The sequence below is a fragment of the Triturus cristatus genome, chromosome 10 (assembly GCF_964204655.1).
Source record: "Triturus cristatus chromosome 10, aTriCri1.1, whole genome shotgun sequence".
NCBI lineage: Eukaryota > Metazoa > Chordata > Amphibia > Caudata > Salamandridae > Triturus > Triturus cristatus.
In genome coordinates this window covers 1222911289-1222931767 of record NC_140593.1, presented here as the reverse complement: position 1 = coordinate 1222931767, position 20479 = coordinate 1222911289, and the positions used below count along the sequence as shown (strand labels likewise).

At 50.3% G+C, this 20479-nt stretch overlaps 1 protein-coding gene across 4 annotated transcripts in view; it reads right to left on the bottom strand.

The window, feature by feature from the left end:
• Window positions 1-20479, bottom strand: part of L1CAM (L1 cell adhesion molecule) — a 729162-nt gene that overhangs the window by 499414 nt on the left and 209269 nt on the right. For 2 of the 4 annotated variants that reach the window (XM_085629772.1, XM_085629774.1), the window contains exon 1: window positions 184-245. The exons of the other annotated variants lie outside the window; for them this stretch is intronic. The gene's annotated coding sequence lies outside the window, so the exon portion shown is untranslated. Of the gene's footprint in view, window positions 1-183; window positions 246-20479 lie in introns of those variants that run through there. 4 annotated transcript variants of the gene reach the window in all.

Here is a 20479-nt window from a genome sequence, read left to right as displayed (position 1 = left end):
GTACTCTACACATACACTCAACAAGAACACGCGGGTGCAAGTTACACCGCGACACAGTCCCCCCCTCTTCCTCTCGCTTACTCCTTCCACCACAAGCACCTATAGTTCGGGGTGCGCCCCTCTTCTCTCCGTTCACCTCGTCTCTGCCCTACAGACCTCATGCGTTTACCTCCCACTGCTCACCTTTGCCCGTCTGCGGACTCCCTTACGGAGCACCAGCGCTGTCCCTTGTCTTCCAGGGATGTACTGGGGGAAGAAGGTGTGTGTGTGTGGGGGGGGGGGCGGTGTATACGGGGGCGGGGTAGGGGCGTAGAAGGAAGAGCACAGGAAGCGTCACAGGGGGCTGCTCCCCAGAGATGGGAGCTAGAAGTGTCCGAGAATAGGGTAGTGCGTGTGGGGGGGCGGGGCGGGGCGAGGGAGGGCGTTTCCGTGGGATTCTTTGTACTGACTCCCCCCGAACCCACCCTAAAGGAACCCCACTGTATGCTGGAAGACAAAGCGGTACTTCATGACTTCGGTGCTAGTTCACGATGGGGGGGAGGGGGGAGGGCATCCACCCTGGCTGGACATTGCAAGCAAGACCGGTTGAATGGAGGGGGCGGGGGCTATAGCTGAAAAGACGAGCAGCGCAGTCCGGAGAAATGGACAGGGCGTGGCACGGAACCAGTGGTAGAGGGGAGTGAAAGTGGTGAAAGGGACAGTGAGTGGCACGGAACCAGTGGTAGAGGGGAGTAAAAGTGGTGAAAAGGACAGTGAGTGGCACAGAAACAGGGGTAGAGGGGGGTGAAAGTGAGGAAAAAGACAGGGCGTGGCACAGAAACAGGGGTAGAGGGGGGTGAAAGTGGAGAAAAGTACAGGGCGTGGTACAGAAACAGGGGTAGAAATAGAATGAACATGGAGAAATGGACAGGGTGTGACATGGAATCAGTGGTGGAGGGGAGTAAAAGTGATGAAAAGGACAGGGCATGGCACGGAACCAGTGGTAGAGGGGAGTGAAAGTGGAGAATAGGACAGGGCATGGCATGGAATCAGTGGTAGAGGGGAGTGAAAGTGGAGAATAGGACAGGGCATGGCATGGAATCAGTGGTAGAGGGGAGTGAAAGTGGAGAATAGGACAGGGCATGGCATGGAATCAGTGGTAGAGGGGGTGAAAGTGGAGAAAAGGACAGGGCGTGGCACAGAAACAGGGGTAGAAAGAGAATGAACACGGAGAATTGGACAGGGCGTGGCATGGAATCAGTGGTAAAGGGGAGTGAAAGTAGAGAATAGGACAGGGCATGGCAGGGAATCAGTGGTAGAGGGGGCTAAAAGTGGAGAAAAGGACAGAGCGTAGCACGGAAGCAGTGTGAAAGTGTGGAAAAGGACAGGGTGTTGCAAGGAACCAGTGGTAGAGGGGAGTGAATCTGGAGAAAAGGATAGAGCGTGGCACAGAACCAGCAGTGGAGGGGAGTGAAACTGTGGAAAAGGACAGAGCGCGTCATGGAACCAGTGGTAGAGGGGAGTGAAAGTGGAGAAAAGGACAGAGCTTGGCACGGAACTAGTGGTAGATGGGAGTGAAAGTGGAGAAAAGGACAGAGCGTAGCACGGAACCAGTGTGAAAGCGTGGAAAAGGACAGGGTGTTGCAAGGAACCAGTGGTAGAGGGGAGTTAATCTGGAGAAAAGGATAGAGCATGCACGGAACCAGTGGTATAGGGGAGTAAAAGTGGAGAAAAGGACAGGGTGTGGCACAGAACCAGTGGTGAAAGTGGAGAAAAGGACAGAGCATGGCACGGAACCAGTGGTAGAGGGGAGTGAATCTGGAGAAAAGGACAGAGCTTGCACTGAACCAATAGTGGAGGGGAGTGAAAGTGGAAAAAAGGACAGGGCATGGCACAGAAACACGGGTAGAAAGAAAATGAACATGGAGAATTGGACAGGGAGTGTCATGAAATCAGTGGTAAAGGGTAGTGAAAGTGGAGAATAGGACAGGGCATGGCATGAAATCAGTGGAAGAGGGGGCTGAAAGTGGAGAAAAGGACAGAGCATGGCACGGAAGCAGTGGTAGATGGGAGTGAAAGTGGAGAAAATGAGAGAGCGTGACACGGAACCAGTGTGAAAGTGTGGAAAAGGACAGGGTGTTGCAAGGAACCAGTGGTAGAGGGAAGTTAAACTGGAAAAAAGGACAGAGCATGCACGGAACCAGTAGTGGAGGGGAGTGAAACTGTGGAAAAGGACAGAGCGTGACACGGAACCAGTGGTAGATGGGAGTGAAAGTGGAGAAAATGACAGAGTGTGGCACGGAACCAGTGTGAAAGTGTGGAAAAGGACAGGGTGTTGCAAGGAACCAGTGGTAGAGGGGAGTGAATCTGGAGAAAAGGACAGAGCGTGGCACAGAACCAGTGGTAGAAGGGAGTGATAGTGGAGAAAAGTACAGGGCGTGGCACAGAACCAGTGGTGAAAGTGGGGAAAAGGACAGAGCGTGGCACAGAACTAGTGGTAGAAGGGAGTGAATCTGGAGAAAAGGACAGAGCGTGCACGGAAACAGTAGTGGAGGGGAGTGAAAGTGTGGAAAAGTACAGAGCGTGGCACGGAACCAGTAGTAAAGGAGAGTGAAAGTGGAGAAAAGGACAGGGTGTGCCACGGAACCAGTAGTGAAGGGGAGTGAACCGGTTGAATGGAGGGGGCGGGGGCTATAGCTGAAAAGACGAGCAGCCCAGTCCGGAGAAATGGACAGGGCGTGGCACGGAACCAGTGGTAGAGGGGAGTGAAAGTGGTGAAAGGGACAGTGAGTGGCACGGAACCAGTGGTAGAGGGGAGTAAAAGTGGTGAAAAGGACAGTGAGTGGCACAGAAACAGGGGTAGAGGGGGTGAAAGTGAGGAAAAAGACAGGGCGTGGCACAGAAACAGGGGTAGAGGGGGGTGAAAGTGGAGAAAAGTACAGGGCGTGGCACAGAAACAGGGGTAGAAATAGAATGAACATGGAGAAATGGACAGGGTGTGACATGGAATCAGTGGTGGAGGGGAGTAAAAGTGATGAAAAGGACAGGGCATGGCACGGAACCAGTGGTAGAGGGGAGTGAAAGTGGAGAATAGGACAGGGCATGGCATGGAATCAGTGGTAGAGGGGAGTGAAAGTGGAGAATAGGACAGGGCATGGCATGGAATCAGTGGTAGAGGAGGCTTAAAGTGGAGAAAAGGAAAGAGCGTGGCACACAACCAGTTGTAGATGGGAGTGAACGTTGAGAAAAGGACAGAGTGTAGCACGGAACCAGTGGTAGAAGGGAGTGATAGTGGAGAAAAGTACAGGGCGTGGCACAGAACCAGTGGTGAAAGTGGGGAAAAGGACAGAGCGTGGCACAGAACTAGTGTGAAAGTGTGGAAAAGGACAGGGTGTTGCAAGGAACCAGTGGTAGAGGGGAGTGAATCTGGAGAAAAGGACAGAGCGTGGCACAGAAGCAGTGGTAGAAGGGAGTGATAGTGGAGAAAAGTACAGGGCGTGGCACAGAACCAGTGGTGAAAGTGGGGAAAAGGACAGAGCGTGGCACAGAACTAGTGGTAGAAGGGAGTGAATCTGGAGAAAAGGACAGAGCGTGCACGGAAACAGTAGTGGAGGGGAGTGAAAGTGTGGAAAAGTACAGAGTGTGGCACGGAACCAGTAGTAAAGGAGAGTGAAAGTGGAGAAAAGGACAGGGTGTGCCACGGAACCAGTAGTGAAGGGGATTGAACGTGGAGAAAAGGACAGAGCATGGCATGAAACCAGTGGTAGAGAGGAGAGAAAGTGGAAAAAAGGACAGAGTGCGGCACAGAACCAGTGGTAGAGGGAGTGAAATGGATATAGAATATAATGTGAGGAAGATGAAAGATAGATCGATAGACAGATAGACAGATAGACAGACAGACAGACAGACAGACAGACAGACAGACAGATAGATAGATAGATAGATAGATAGATAGATAGATAGACAGACAGACAGACAGACAGACAGACAGACAGACAGACAGACAGACAGACAGACAGACAGACAGACAGACAGACAGACAGACAGACAGACAGACAGATAGATAGATAGATAGATAGATAGATAGATAGATAGATAGATAGATAGATAGATAGATAGATAGATAGATAGATAGATAGATAGATAGATAGATAGATAGATAGATAGATAGATAGATAGATAGATAGATAGATATTTTACAGACATAATATACATTTGGCCAGGACCTACCAGTAACAGTGGGAAATGGGGTTGTACTTGACTTCGTGAAGATTCTTGGTTGGAACGTAGAAGTGAGCTGGGACCCCGAAGGAAACTCAGCTGTGGCAGTCTGAGGCCTCAGATACGTCATCACCAAGAACTAATCTTGCACCTGGAAAGCTGGTTGAAGAACTGAAACCAGTCCCAGGATGGGACCAGGGTGGACCTGGCTTGGCAGTTCGGGCTGAACGATTCCATTGGGCGCGGGGTCAAGACTGATTTGCATATGGCTGGGTCCAAACTGGGCTGGCGTGGTGAGCAAAGGAACAATGGATTTAGCCCAGATGGGGTGAATGTTTATTTGTTCAGTTTCTGTCCATCATCTGTTCTTTTTGCATCTGTTGACCTAAGAGTGCTGGGTGTGCCCAGACATGGGTCCCGTGCTCACTGTGCCAGAGCCTGACTGATGCCGGGTGATGCCCCGAAACCGGTCCCAGGATGCTTGTTTCTGTTCCCGGGAGGACCTGGCCTGGCAAATCTTGACAATGTTCAGCATTCCGTCCATCATCTTTTTGTGTTGCTTGGAGACGACTGAAGTCACATTGGAGACAGTGGGGGTCCCATCTAATGACAACAGTGATCAAAGACCCTGCCTGAATTTAAGGAGCAGTCTGGAATTCGGAGTGGGGGTGTGCTTCTGAGGGGAGAGGGCGCCTCTAGTGGCCACTTCTGGTAATGTGCAGAGACTGTAACTGTCCATGAGGAACTTAATTTGACCTGCGTAGCGGAACTCTCTCTTTAAATTTCAAATGTGTATATCTTTAAAGTGACTGATCATAGCTGTCATATGTAATCCAAATGTCCTTTTCCATTTTACTAAAATGACTTTTACATTTATTTTTTATTTTTTATGTGGGTTATATGCCATGCTGGTATTCTTATTGGAGTCTTCTATAGCGCTCAGCACCCCCACGGGGTTTCCTGGCACTGAGTAATTACCCGATCAGACGTGTGATTGATGCTAGGGCTGTCTAAAACTCTCTTATCATTTTTAATTACATTTTATTAAACTTCATGGAAAATTCACAAAATGTCACCTTTCAAACAAAATGTTGCTTTGTGGCATCGCCTGGGGCTTTTATAATGTAAGCACATACCCCATGCATACACAACTGAGATGTCAGCAGGACCCTGGTTTCAGCAGAAAATGTCTGTGGGAGAATTGTTTTCTCTGTAGGAGGAATGTATGTGAAATTGCATAATGCATTTTTTTTTAAATCTCACACAATGCATAATTTATTATCATCCCAACTTTTGCATATGGTGTTTGAATGTTACCCAATATTTTTATATGCATTTCCTCATGTTAATTATAATGTGGTTATAAACTCAAATTTGACCTTTACACAGTAGTAATACATGTGTGAATGTGAGTGCTGACGCTGTCTGCAATGTGCTAGGCTTCACCTTGGAAGGAGAGAGGCGACAGCGCCTGCTGGAGAGCTCCCCTCCCACACTCAACAGTGGTAATAAATAGCATATTACGGTGTAGATGCATATATAAAGAAAACCACACACACATGCCCAAACACACACAAATAACACACACACACAGACCTAAACACACACACACACAAATAACACACACACACACAAATAACACACACACACAAACCCAAACACACACAGACCCAAACACACACACACACAAATAACACACACACACACACCCCATAACGCCCTTCAAGGTTTCTTCTCCCATCATTTTCCACCTAAATAGGTGCTTGAGATAAGAAAAGCACAGACACACCTGCTCACCCCTCAAGCTCCCCCGCCATCCCTCAGTCGAGACTCCACCCGCTCCCCTGGGCACGAGACCCAGGTGTTGTGAAATAACAGGCACTCGTGAAACGGTGCTGCTGCCTCACGAGCCGGGCTTGGAGACTCCCCAGTGAGGAGCGCGTGAGTGCAGGGCAGTGGGCTTGTAAACCAGGCGTCTCCCTACAATCTCATGCTTAATCCTGGTGGAGACTGCCCCCTAGCTGCAGGAGAGAGCACCTTCAGCCTGCTCCGTTCCCACCTGCCACGACACCACCCCCCAGGACCTGCCTGCGGCAAGCCAGGTATGGGCAGGGCTCTGGGCTCAACGCTCACCGAAGACCTCCTACAGCCGAACAGGTTCATTCAATGCTGCAAGCCGACTTGTGCTCCATACTTAGGGCCACTGGATTTATGCGATTGTGCGGCCGCTGCAATTTTCACATAATTATAGATTTGCTGTATTGGCCACATAATCCATCATCTGCTGGATAATCTGTAGATTTTAACCAAAAAAATGTGTTTCTAGCTCAAATGGTTCAAAAGTTATTAAAAATGCAGCAACGCGTGTTGCCGTGCCGTTGAAGACACTTTACAAAGGCTGACTGTTCACCTTTCTGTTGCTTGTTGCTATATTTGGGTGTTAAACTGGTATTAATGAGGTGCAACCAATGACTAAACGCTGTAAACAAGTGTAAAAATAACATAATAATGAAGTAATACTATCAGAAAATGTGCGCCATGATTTGCTCCTACTCCTACTGATACGTATCAAAGCCAAAAAGAGCCCAACCGCTTGTACGGACTAACCCTCCACGAAGAAAAGTAAATGCAGTGTTTTCTTATATAACCCTCGCCCACCAGGTTTGCCCCTAGGTGGCATGCTTCATCATTGGGTCTATCGTGTTCCACTGGAGAACGGGGAGTGCTGCGACTTACGTGTTACGTGGGAGCACTTATTGGTGTATAATATCAAATGATGAAAAATAGAAGCGGGAGGGGTCTTGTGTGGAAGTAAAATTTAAAATTCCTGCCTAGTGGATAAAATGTTATTTATTCTGTCCTCTAGTCAGTATGGTGAAAAAACAGGAAGGTAGAAAGTATAGGTAATAATGTGGCTGCCTTTCTAAAGATCAACATGTTTCGAGCCGTAGCCCATGGCTCTTCTTCAGGATCAAGGCTCTAACTCCCTGATATCTCTCCTCTTATGGTGATGTAGAGCTGCACCCACTCTGCATGCTAAGGATATAAGATATACAGCACCTACTTGGTGTTACTGCGTGATAATCTGCAAATACATAATGGGAGAGTTAGTCCGCCAAGAAATCTGTCAGTGTGCATCCTACAACCCACAACAGATGCTGATAAGATTGTGTTATTTTCTCAACGTAAGCACCTTCTTGTGACCAGTGTAGTGAAGAGAAATAAAACCAAGCTTGAGGTTAGCACTTCTAGTCTGTCAAGGCAACAACCGGACTCTGGCACGCCGCACTTATGGCGGTTATGCCGGTCCCTGACACCTTAGGAGGGGCGGGGCGGGGCTGGGGCGGCGGATGGTGACTAGGTCTGCCCCAGCCCCGATGGGTTTGCTTTGGTAAGGGAGTGGGAGAATGCCCCGAAAGCACTCAAGTGCTTCCGGGGCATGGAGAGGCGGGTCTAAATCTGGATCCTGCCGGATTTTACTGAAGGCCCCCCATAAAAGAGGGGTGGAGCGGCGAGACGGCCTTTTCCTTCGCCACTCCACATCACCGCCTCAACGTAAGCTGTCTACCAACGGAGATCGCCTTTTTTGCCCACCCTCCATCCCCTGAGGCAGCAGTTTTTAATGGATGCATTTGTTGTTTTCTGTTACAGGTTCTCTAAAATGTTACCTTCAGGTGTCAATCTGTTCTCTCAAAAGTTTTTTTTTCCTTCCTATTTCAGGGGCAATATGTTACTTTGGAATTTGTCGGTTGCACAACAAAGATTTTCTCCTGCAGGGCGTCATTGTCGTATTTTATGTGATTGTATCCTTGGTCTGCGGTAAGGTCATGATTGGTGGGGCATTTTACCGTCCTTAGTGGGCATCACCATTGTCAATGGGGACGCCTGGGGGAGGGGACAGTGTTCTCTCATAGAGCTACAGGGGGTGTTTACGGCCGGTAGGCTGGAGGGCGCGGGGGTAGAGAAGTTCCGGTTCCAGTAGGCCTTTAGGCCAATAACCGCCCAGGCGCATGGGCGCCAATTTGGCACAACAGCACAGCCCCTGGGCGGTAGTATTGGGGGCGTAGGCTGGAGGGTGCTGGGGGTACAGAAGTTCTGTGTCTGGCAGGCCTTTGGGCTAATCCCCGCACAGGCGCATGGGCACCAAGTTGGCATGACAGCACAGCCCCTGGGAGGTAGTATTGAGGGCGTTAGGGGGTGCCCCGAAGGAGCTAACCTTCTGGGCAACCGGGCCTCCTGCACAAGGTCACTCCAGTAGGAGGGGTGGACCTAGCACGTAGTTGGACCAGTCATGACCTTGCCCGTAGGCTCAATTCGGGATACGCAGAAAAACGATAATATAATATTTTCAGTTAGGTTAGGAATGGCTATGTATTAGATAATATGTTAAGGTTAGCCATACAATACGAAATAATGTAAATACATTGTAAACATTGGTGTATGAATACGCTGGACTGATGGTCGAGTTTTTCTGCACACTGTGAATATGAAAAGCTTTTAATGTGTTGTTTGTTTTTAATAAAAAGCGGTCGGGGTTATGGCCCCTAATCCAAGACATATCAGTCTATGCTTAGGGGGGGAGCGGAGGGGTTGCGGTACCCCAGGGCTCGGGGGGAGGGCAGAGGGGTTGCGGTACCCCGGGGTTCGGGGGGGCGGAGGGGTTGCGGTACCCCAGGGCTCGGGGGGAGGGCGGAGGGGTTGCGGTACCCCGGGGCTCGGGGGGGGCGGAGGGGTTGCGGTACCCCGGGGCTCGGGGGGGGCGGAGGGGTTGCGGAACCCCAGGGCTCGGGGGGAGGGCGGAGGGGTTGCGGTACCCCGGGACTCGGGGGGCGGAGGAGTTGCGGTACCCCGGGGCTCGGGGGGGCGGAGGGGTTGCGGTACCCCGGGGCTCGGGGGGAGGGCGGAGGGGTTGCGGTACCCCAGGGCTCGGGGGGAGGGCGGAGGGGTTGCGGTACCCCGGGGCTCGGGGGGGCGGAGGGGTTGCGGTACCCCGGGGCTCAGGGGGGCGGAGGGGTTGCGGTACCCCGGGGCTCGGGGGGAGGGCGGAGGGGTTGTGGTACCCAGGGGCTCGGGGGGGGGGCGGAGGGGTTGCGGTACCCCGGGGCTCGGGGGGAGGGCGGAGGGGTTGCGGTACCCAGGGGCTCATGGTTGGAGGGGACCTTTTCATTGGGCGGGGACTCGGCAATACGGGGCCATATGACAAACAACATAGAGCACAGTGTACATATAAAAACACATCACATACATGAATGCGGGGTACGGCTTGAAACATGTGGACCTTTAGAAAGACAGCCACAATATTACCTATACTTTCTACCTCCCTGTTGTTTAGCCATACAGACTAGAGGCCAAAATAAATAACATTTTACCTGCTAGGCAGGTATTTTTCATTTTACTCTCCATACAAGACCCCCTCACTCCCATTTTTCATCATTACATATACACCAATAAATAATATTACGTAACACGTGGGTCGCAGCTCTCCCCGTTCAGCAGTGGAACGGGATGGACCCGATAATGAAGCATGCCACCCAGGGGCAACCCTATGGGTGAGAGTTATATAACAAAACATAGCAGCTACATTTCTTTTCGGAGGGTAAGTCCTTACAAGCAGTTGGGGTCTTTTTGGTTTTGTTGCGTTTTCTTGCCACATAATTTAATCAATCCTGCCGCATAATTTGGCCCTCTCCAGCTGCATTGTTCCAGTGGTCCTGTCCGTAATCTAGTGAGAGTAGAGTGTGTGTCTGTGCCTGCTACACAAATCTGCAGGATCGAAGCCTTGACACGCGCCACTGTGGTATCCAATATCTTGAATATTGACGGGTATTTTTCATTCACCCCGACTGGTAATCCTCCTCGTCCCAGTCATCACACCTCACCCGTTCTAATGTCTCTCATCCAGCTCCCAGAAGCCAGACGATGCTTTCTTCGACGAGCGTGTGTTTAGAGATCCCGCATCACAACTATTGCTTGCCTACCAAGGACATTAACAATTCCAAGATACAACAGAAACTCTATCAACAAATAAGGGCTTACACTAGAAATTCAAGAACATAAAAACCTCAGCCAGCCCTTTTTGGGGACAGCGCCTAGTATCTGGAATGCCGTCCAACTAGTGCTCCGAAGCCAAACTTCTCATAGCGTCTTGTAAAATGAGAGGAGAGTGTTCAACAATAAGGAGAGCGTTCTAGCGACGCCCCGTAGCAAAGGCTTGTAGTCACCCTCCTCGTGAAGGCTCTTGTGCACTTAACTAAGACTAGTGAAAGCCTGAGGTGCCACGCCCCTTCCAATCTTATCTAATCCAAAAGAAGTCGGTAAGTAGCCATGTAGTAGGTTGTAGGCAAGAGGTTTATGAAGCTTAGTGTCTAAAAAATATATATCCGTTTGGAGCAAAATCCGGCTGCTACTCACATCTACATACGCATCACCCAAGGGAACTCACTTACTCTGGGAGTAGGAACACTCATGTCCTATTTAATAAAAAGTCAATACATCATATTCATTCCGAAAAATATGATAAAAAACAATACATAAAAAATTGCATAAATACTGCACACAATAAAAAATCCCAGAAAAGATTATTACAAGACAATCACATTTGTCACCTGGTCGTTAATTTGTAACAATACATAGAGAGCACGTGTGATCCTATATACCACAAATTTAACCTAAAACTCAGCGTGGATGCGTCTCGGTGGATAAGCTCGATACAACCACCTTCTTCGGGACAAAAGCATGAATGAATCTTTTCCTTGTGTTTATGTTCCACAACGTCCCGGTGCAGAGGCGCTCGCTCACGGGCCGTATTCCAATTAGGCGGCAGATTTGGCATCTCCTCCACTCCGTAGTTGCCGATCAGAGGACCGGGCGTATATTGTTCCACAATAACGACCAGATAACACATTTGATTGTCTTGTAATAATCTTTTCTGTTTTTTTTTATTGTGTTCAGTTTTAATGAAATTAAGTTTTGACTTCTTATTAAATAGAACATAGGTGTGCCTGCACCCAGAGTCAGTGTGTTCCCTTGGGGGATGTGTATGTAGATGTGAGCATCAGTCAGATTCATTGTATGTTTTTGCTCCAAAGGCATCTATATATTTTTGAGGCTCCAGTCTGTTTGGTGCCCTGTCCCTTTTGAGTAGGGGGGCCCCTCTCCTTGTTTTCAAGGCTGTTAAGCTTAGTTACAGGATGATAGGTTCAGTAGTTCAGCCCCCCCCCGGCATACGTCACACATGCCCCCGGCTGCTGGGTCATATTGTATTCTGACCCTCACACAAAGAGTCTTTCCATGTCTGCCTTTGTCATTGCAAAGCGCTCTATTGTGGACATGGTGGTGGTCGGCGCTGTATAGGGCTTCCAAAATAAACATTTAATCTGCATGTCAATCAGTAGGGCTGCATGCGCCCTTTTACACGACCCCCCCGTCCAAGAATCCCATTGATCTCTCCTAATTATTCAAGACCCCCCTGCCCCCAGGTTTCCCATTCCTGCCTGCACTCAGTCTACATGAAATATTCAAGAGCTCTGCTCAAACACTGGACACTGGTATAAATGTAGGGCGAGAGGCGGGCACTGGTATAAATGTAGGGTGAGAGGCAGACACTGCCATTAATGTAGGGCGAGAGGCAGGCACTGACATTAATGTAGGGCGAGAGGCGGGCACTGGTATAAATGTAGGGTGAGAGGCAGACACTGCCATTAATGTAGGGCGAGAGGCAGGCACTGACATTAATGCAGGGCGAGAAGCGGGCACTGGTATTAATGTAGGGTGAGAGACCTGCACTGGGATTGGTGCAGGGAGAAAATCAGGCACTGGTATTAATGTAGGGCAAGAGGCGGGCACTGGTATTAATGCAGGGCGAGAGGCAGGAACGGGTGTTTATGTAGGGCGAGAGGTGGGCACTGGTATTAATGTAGGGTGAGAGGCAGACACTGCCATTAATGTAGGGCGAGAGGCAGGCACTGACATTAATGTAGGGCAAGAAGCGGGCACTGGTATTAATGTAGGGTGAGAGACCAGCACAGGGATTGGTGCAGGGAGAAAGTCAGGCACTGGTATTAATGAAGGGCAAGAGGCGGGCACTGGTATTAATGCAGGGTGAGAGGCAGACACTGCCATTAATGTAGGGCGAGAAGCGGGCACTGGTATTAATGTAGGGTGAGAGACCGGCACTGGGATTGATGCAGGGAGAAAGGCAGGCACTGGTATTAATGCAGGGCGAGAGGCGGGCACTGGTATTAATGCAGGGAGAGAGGCAGGCACTGGTATCAATGTAGTGTGAGAGGCAGGCACTGGTGTTAATGTAGGGCGAGAGGCGGGCACTGGTATTAATGTAGGGTGAGAGACGGGCACTGGTATTCATGCAGGGCGTGAGGCAGGCACTGGTATTAATGTAGGGCGAGAGGCGGGCACTGGTATTAATGTAGGGCGAGAGGCAGGCACTGGTATTAATGTTGGGCGAGAGGCAGGCTCTGGTATTAATGCAGGGCGAGAGGCAGGAACTGGTGTTTATGTAGGGCGAGAGGTGGGCACTGGTATTAATGTAGGGTGAGAGGCAGACACTGCCATTAATGTAGGGCGAGAAGCGGGCACTGGTATTAATGTAGGACGAGAGGTGGACACTGGGCTCCGAGCCAGGCAGTGGGGCGACGCTCCTCCGCCATTGCAGAAGAGCCGCCTCTGCTCTCGGTTGCCTGCACTTCTGGGACTTGGATAGTAATATATTGATGTATGTGGGTTGAACGCCCATGTTAACACAAGGAGATAATGGACGGGGCACTGAAACTTTTCAGACATTCACCCCCACTCACAGATCTGAGTTGAATCCATCATAATTCTTTAGCTCACTCCGCCACCCCAGTTATGACCCAGCCATATGCAAATCAGTCTTGACCCTGTTCCTCATGGGAACAGTCCAGCCCAAACTCCAAGCCAAGTCTTCCATGGACCAGAAACAATCACCCTGGGACCGGTTTCGGGGTAACACCCCTCATCAGCCAGGCTAGCTTGAATCCAGTGGCAAAGTGAGCAAGGGACCCACGTCTGGGCATACCCTGCCAACTTACGGCGAACAAAGCAAACACAAGGAGAAGATGGACGGACCACTGACACTTTTCAGACACTCACCCCCAGTCACAGATCTGGGTTGAATAAATCATCGTTCTTTAGCTCACTTTGCTAGAGCAGTTCAGACCCAGCTATATGCAAATCAGTCTTGACCCTGTGCCTCATGGGAACAGTCCAGCCCGAACTGCCAAGCCAGGTCTTCCCTGGAGCGGAAACAAGCATCCCAAGACCAGTTACATCAGCCAGGCTGGCTTGACTACCGTAGCAAAGTGAGCAAGGGACCAATGTCTGGGCATACTCTGCGACTTAGAGCGAACAAAGCTTGACCCTGTGACTCATGGAAACAGTCCAGCCCGAACTGCCAAGCAAGGTCTTCCCTTAGGCGGAAACAAGCATCCCGGTCCCAGGATACTTGTTTCCGGTCCAGGGAAGACCTGGCTTGGCAGTTCAGGCTGGACTGGTCCCATGAGGCACAGAGTCAAAACTGATTAGCCTATAGCTGGGTATGAACTTGGGTGGCGAAGTGAGCGAAGTGAGCTAAAGAACGATGATGGATTCAACCCAGATCTGTGGCTGGGAGTGAGTGTCTGAAAAGTTTCAGTGCTCCGTCCATCATCTCCTTGTGCTTGCTCTAAACGCCCATGCAAACATAAGTCAGAGTTATTTAGGCGAAATTACAGAAAAAGTTGATACATTTTCATATCATCAACATATTAGTAATTTTTAGCAAATCGCATTACGTAAAATAAGCAAAACCATTAGCGTCTTTTCTCGTCTAGACCCACTTCTCGGGTGATCAGCGCTATCATCTTAAAAAACCTGAAAAAGGCCCAGGCCTGCAAGGCCTATGGAGCGAAACATATGCTGGCGCTTCTTGTTTAAAGTTAGCACAATGAAGCGAGAAAATTCAAATAATTAACTGCAGACAAGGAAGAACATTAATAAACCAGCTCAACTGTGTTTTTCATATATTATGGAACACTGTTTGCAAATAACAAACGGATATTTTGATGATATTAAATTGTATTGACTTTTCTTGTACTTTCTCCTGATATATTATCTGTTTTTCGTTACCCCTCGTAGGGCTGAGGGTCCTCTATTCTCCTTTGAATTAAGGCTCGTAGCGCCTTGATGCATCATATCTGCTCCTAGGATTGAGAGAAGGTTGTCCTACACTCTGTTCTCTGCAGCCACAGAGGGGGAACAACATTTACAACGCAACTTTTACAACGCACTACACTTACAACGCATTTTTTACAACGCAACATCCATTACAACGCATACCATTACATAGCATGACACTACAACGCATTTTTAAAAACTACCTTTACAACGCATTCCATTACATCGCATACTACCTTTACAACGCATACCATTACAACGCATATTATTACACTACACTATCCAACACTTACCCTACTGTTGCACCCCCTGGAGTTTGAATAGTAATTTTTACCCCTATACTATCCAACACTTACCCTACTGTTGCACCCCCTGGAGTTAGAATAGTAATTTTTACCCCTATACTATCCAACACTTACCCTACTGTTGCACCCCCTGGAGTTAGAATAGTAATTTATACCCCTATACTATCCAACACTTACCCTACTGTTGCACCCCCTGGAGTTAGAATAGCAATTTTTACCCCTATACTATCCAACACTTACCCTACTGTTGCACCCCCTGGAGTTAGAATAGTAATTTTTACCCCTATACTATCCAGCACTTACCCTACTGTTGCACCCCCTGGAGTTAGAATAGTAATTTTTACCCCTATACTATCCAACACTTTCCCTACTGTTGCACCCCCTGGAGTTAGAATAGTAATTTTTACCCCTATACTATCCAACACTTACCCTACTGTTGCACCCCCTGGAGTTAGAATAGTAAATGTTACCCCTATACTATCCAACACTTAGCCTACTGTTGCACCCCCTGGAGTTAGAATAGCAATTGTTACCCCTATACTATCCAACACTTACCCTACTGTTGCACCCCCTGGAGTTAGAATAGTAATTTTTACCCCTATACTATCCAACACTTTCCCTACTGTTGCACCCCCTGGAATTAGAATAGTAATTTTTACCCCTATACTATCCAACACTTACCTTACTGTTGCACCCCCTGGAGTTAGAAAAGTAAGTTTTACCCCTATACTATCTAATACTTACCTTAAATGCAATTTAATATTATGCGTTGTAATGGTATGCGTTGTAAAGGTAGTATGCGATGTAATGGAATGCGTTGTAAAGGTATTTTTTAAAAATGCGTTGTAGTGTCATGCTATGTAATGGAATGCGTTGTAATGGATGTTGCGTTGTAAAAAATGCGTTGTAAGTGCATGCGTTGTAAAAGTGTGCGTTGTAACGACATACATCCGCCACAGAGATTTGTCTGCTTCCGGGTCACACTCTGAGAGTAAATGCAGCGTCTGCCTGTCCATGTCACATACAATTTACTCCGTGCAGACTCCCACTCAGGCTGCTTCCCTCAAAGCACTGCCCCAAAGTTCTGTCTTTTCCCTCATGTCGACCTCCTCAACCTCCCTCTCTCACCTCATGGTCCTTCTTCCCTCATGCCTACCTCCTCAACCAGCTTCTGTCACCTCACATTCCTTCTTCCCTCATGCCTACCTCCTCAACCACTTCTGTCACCTCACATTCCTTCTTCCCTCATGCCTACCTCCTCAACCAGCTTCTGTCACCTCACATTCCTTCTTCCCTCATGCCTACCTCCTCAACCAGCTTCTGTCACCTCACATTCCTTCTTCCCTCATACCTACCTCCTCAACCAACTTCTGTCACTTCACATTCTTTATTCCCTCATGCCTACCTCCTCAACCAACTTCTGTCACTTCACATTCTTTCTTCCCTCATGCCTACCTCCTCAACCAACTTCTGTCACCTCACATTACTTTTCCCCTCGTGCCTGCCTCTAACCTGGCTCTGTCACCTCACATTCCTTCTTCCCTCATGCCTGCCTCCTAAACCCAGCTATCACCTCACCTTCGCTCTTTCCTCATGCTCACCTCCTCAACCCGCCCCTCTCACCTCATGGACCACCTTCCCTCATGCCAACCTCCTCACCATGCCTCTCACCTGATAATCCCTCATGCCTCCTCCGCCTCTCTCATACATCTTTAATGTTTTATTCTTGACTCCTGTCTTCACGCAGTCAGCCTGGGATCAGAGCAGGGGCCCCCACCCTCGCCCCCCTCCCCCAGGTTCCACATATCTCCCAGCTTGGACCCCCAGCGTGAAGCCATTTCAGGAGCCGAGGGCAGACGGGGTGCCTGGGCCCAGGTTGTATCAGCCAGAGCCGATTACCACTGATGTCCTGGGGCCTCACCCCACCACTGAACCCCGAGCTGAGCTCACTCCTTGAGCCCTCGAGCCTCGGAGGCAGAGTCGAGCAGCCGAAGGATTATCCAGGGAGGTGGACAGGGCACAGAGATTCAGAACTCAATAGAAGACCAATACTGATCAATAAATACATGTCCAGCCAGTGTTTCTACTGATAGCAGCACCAGATTACATCTAACACACAACACACACTGTACATGATGACCAGGGGACCCCAATCAGCGCGCGGCTATCAGATAACGATGACTGTGGCTTGTAGGCGGCCTCAGGTCTCTGCCAGGACAGGGGTCAAGTGGCAGCTAATGAAACTCTGACATTGTGTCCTCCTATGGGGATTCTCGGATAATGCTCCAGGCTGTCCCTCTGGGTTCCGTCCACCTCTCTCTGGGGTTTTTATGATCAGATCAGTGCCAGCGTGAGGTTCCTCTACCCAGGGAAGTTTCAGCTTAGCAGAGGACCTTTCTGTCCTTGGTTGTCTGTGCTAGCAGGCTGGCAGCGCATCTACTGGTGTGTAGACGAGACCTACAAGTGCCATCAGGAGGTGAGGCAGCGCATCTACTGGTGTGTAGACGAGACCTACGAGTGCTGGCGGGAGGCGAGGCAGCGCATCTACTGGTGTGTAGACGAGACCTATGAGTGCCGGTGGGAGGTGAGGCAGCGCATCTACTGGTGTTGTGTAGACCAGGCTCTCGAGTGCCCGGTGGGAGGTGAGACAGTGCATCTACTGGTGCTCCGTAGACCAGGCTCTCGAGTGCCGGCGGGAGGTGAGGCAGCGCATCTACTGGTGCTCCGTAGACCAGGCTTACGAGTGCCCGGTGGGAGGTGAGATAGTGCATCTACTGGTGTTGTGTAGACCAGGCCTATGAGTGGCATCGGAAGGTGAGGCATAGCATGTACTGGTGTGTAGACGAGACCTACAAGTGCCATCAGGAGGTGAGGCAGCGCATCTACTCGTGTTGTGTACACCAGGCTTACGAGTGCCGGCGGGAGGTGAGGCAGCACATCTACTGGTGTGTAGACGAGACCTACATGTGCCGTCAGGAGGTGAGGCAGCGCATCTACTGGTGCTCTGTAGACCAGGCTTACGAGTGCCGGCAGGAGGTGAGGCAGTGCATCTACTGGTGCTCCGTAGACCAGGCTCTCGAGTGCCGGCGGGAGGTGAGGCAGCGCATCTACTGGTGCTCCGTAGACCAGGCTTACGAGTGCCCGGTGGGAGGTGAGATAGTGCATCTACTGGTGTTGTGTAGACCAGGCCTATGAGTGGCATCGGAAGGTGAGGCATAGCATGTACTGGTGTGTAGACGAGACCTACAAGTGCCATCAGGAGGTGAGGCAGCGCATCTACTCGTGTTGTGTACACCAGGCTTACGAGTGCCGGCGGGAGGTGAGGCAGCACATCTACTGGTGTGTAGACGAGACCTACATGTGCCGTCAGGAGGTGAGGCAGCGCATCTACTGGTGCTCTGTAGACCAGGCTCTCGAGTGCCGGCGGGAGGTGAGGCAGCACATCTACTGGTGTGTAGACGAGACCTACATGTGCCGTCAGGAGGTGAGGCAGCGCATCTACTGGTGCTCTGTAGACCAGGCTCTCGAGTGCCGGCGGGAGGTGAGGCAGCACATCTACTGGTGTGTAGACGAGACCTACATGTGCCGTCAGGAGGTGAGGCAGCGCATCTACTGGTGCTCTGTAGACCAGGCTTACGAGTGCCGGCAGGAGGTGAGGCAGTGCATCTACTGGTGCTCCGTAGACCAGGCTCTCGAGTGCCGGTGGGAGGTGAGACAGTGCATCTACTGGTGTTGTGTAGACCAGGCCTATGAGTGCCATCGGAAGGTGAGGCACAGCATGTACTAGTGTGTAGACGAGACCTACAAGTGCCATCAGGAGGTAAGGCAGTGCATCTACTTGTGTTGTGTAGACTAGGCTCTCGAGTGCCGGTGGGAGGTGAGGCAGCACATCTACTGGTGTGTAGACGAGGCCTACGAGTGCTGGCGAGAGGTGAGGCAGCACATCTTCTGGTGTTGTGTAGACCAGGCTCTCGAGTGCCGGCGGGAGGTGAGGCAGCACATCTTCTGGTGTTGTGTAGACCAGGCTTACGAGTGCCGGCGAGAGGTGAGGCAGCACATCTTCTGGTGTTGTGTAGACCAGGCTTACAAGTGCCTGGCGGCAGGTGGGCAGTGCATCTACTTGTGTTGAGTAGACCAGGCCTAAGAGTGCCCACCCGAAGGTGAGGCCGCGCATCTTGTGTAGACCAAGTATACAAGTGTCGTCGGGAGGTGAGGCAGTGCATCTCCTGACGTTGTGTAGGCCGGGCTAATGATTGCCGGCAGGAGGAGGGGCAGCGCAGATATAGGTGTTGTGTAGATTAGGGGTGGCCGTAACTGGCATAATTCTCTGCAGCGTAATTTCTGCAAAATTACTTGTCATATTGTATAATTACGTGAAATGCGAAATTCAGTATTTAATGCATCCAAAATGGGCCAGAGGATGCATTTTGCAGTAAGGAATTAGCACTAAATGCTACAAGACACGAACAGCAGTAGCCGGCAGACACTTTCTCTCTCCTACTTTGTTGTTCCTGTGCTCCCCCCCAGCCCCATACAGAGGCGGCCGCCACTGGGGGAGGCATGATCTAAAAATAAAAAATGGACTTACCTTCTTTGTTTTCACTGCTACAGCAGTCTCTCCCGTAGTCCTGCAGAGCCCCAGAAGCACCCAGTCTCCGAGACTCTACCAGCCAATCTCGACGCTTCAGGAGCAGCATTGTGATTGGTCCTAGCGCCCGAAACGGCTGCTCAGGCAGTAACTGGGAGGCTGTGCAACACAGCCCAGTGGAGAACATGCCAAGTGCGCATGACTGTTTGGACAGCCCCAGAGGGCCAACCAAGCTGTCATGCGCACTTAGGGAGCGGGTGTAAAAACCACTCCAGCTTCTTCTGATGTGGGGGGGCCCAGCCCCAACCGACCATGCCGGAGTCCCGCTAACAAAAATAAAATGATAATAACTTCATGGTATTATCATTTTCTTTTTCTTTTGCACCGCTCAACGAGCAGTGGGGCGACGCTCCTCCGCCTTAGCGGAGGAGCCGCCCCTGGCTGATGGCAGTTCCGTGAATGTTCGAACTCTTAAATTAATTTTTTTAAGAAAAAGCAAAGCCGGTGAGTGTGTGGAAGGGGCTCCCACATTTGTGTTTGCACAGAGTTGTGCTGAGGTGATCACGGAGCTTGGCAGGCAGCTTTACACTTCAAATGAATCTTCTGAAGCAAGGAGTTGCAGAGGATCAAACAGCTCTGTGGCAGCGTCTCCAAAGCAGCGATGCCGTGCCTCCCATAAAAGCTACAGCACATTGGGGCCTGCTTATCACCGCGCGCCAGGCCCTACCAACACCCAACACAAGGGAAGAGTTGCTGCCTCAGCTTTCTGTTGTGTCTCTGCCTCGAGGGTACAGTTCTGTAATGCACATTTGCGCGTCTGCACACAGGCTAGTCTGTAACACCCAGCCATCCCCGCGGTGCATGGGGACACCCATTCAGCCTATGTATATCTTTGAGATTCAGCAGTTTCAAGGATCCCTCATCGATTCTGAGGGGGGGTGCGGCAGCATAATTTTGTGTTTCGCCACTGCGCGAATACACTGTGACCTTCTTCAGGGACCGCGATGCAGCAGGTGACTAGTATCAACCAATGAGTGGTGGGTATGTTCTGAACAGAAAACCTGGGACCGTATCATGAAGGAGTACGCTGGCACAGGGCACACCGAGTGTGGGTCTGTTTTTGCACTTTCTAAAGCACGTGCATCTCACTCAGAAATTCTCCACGTCATTGCACGTGCTGCAGACAGCACAGCTC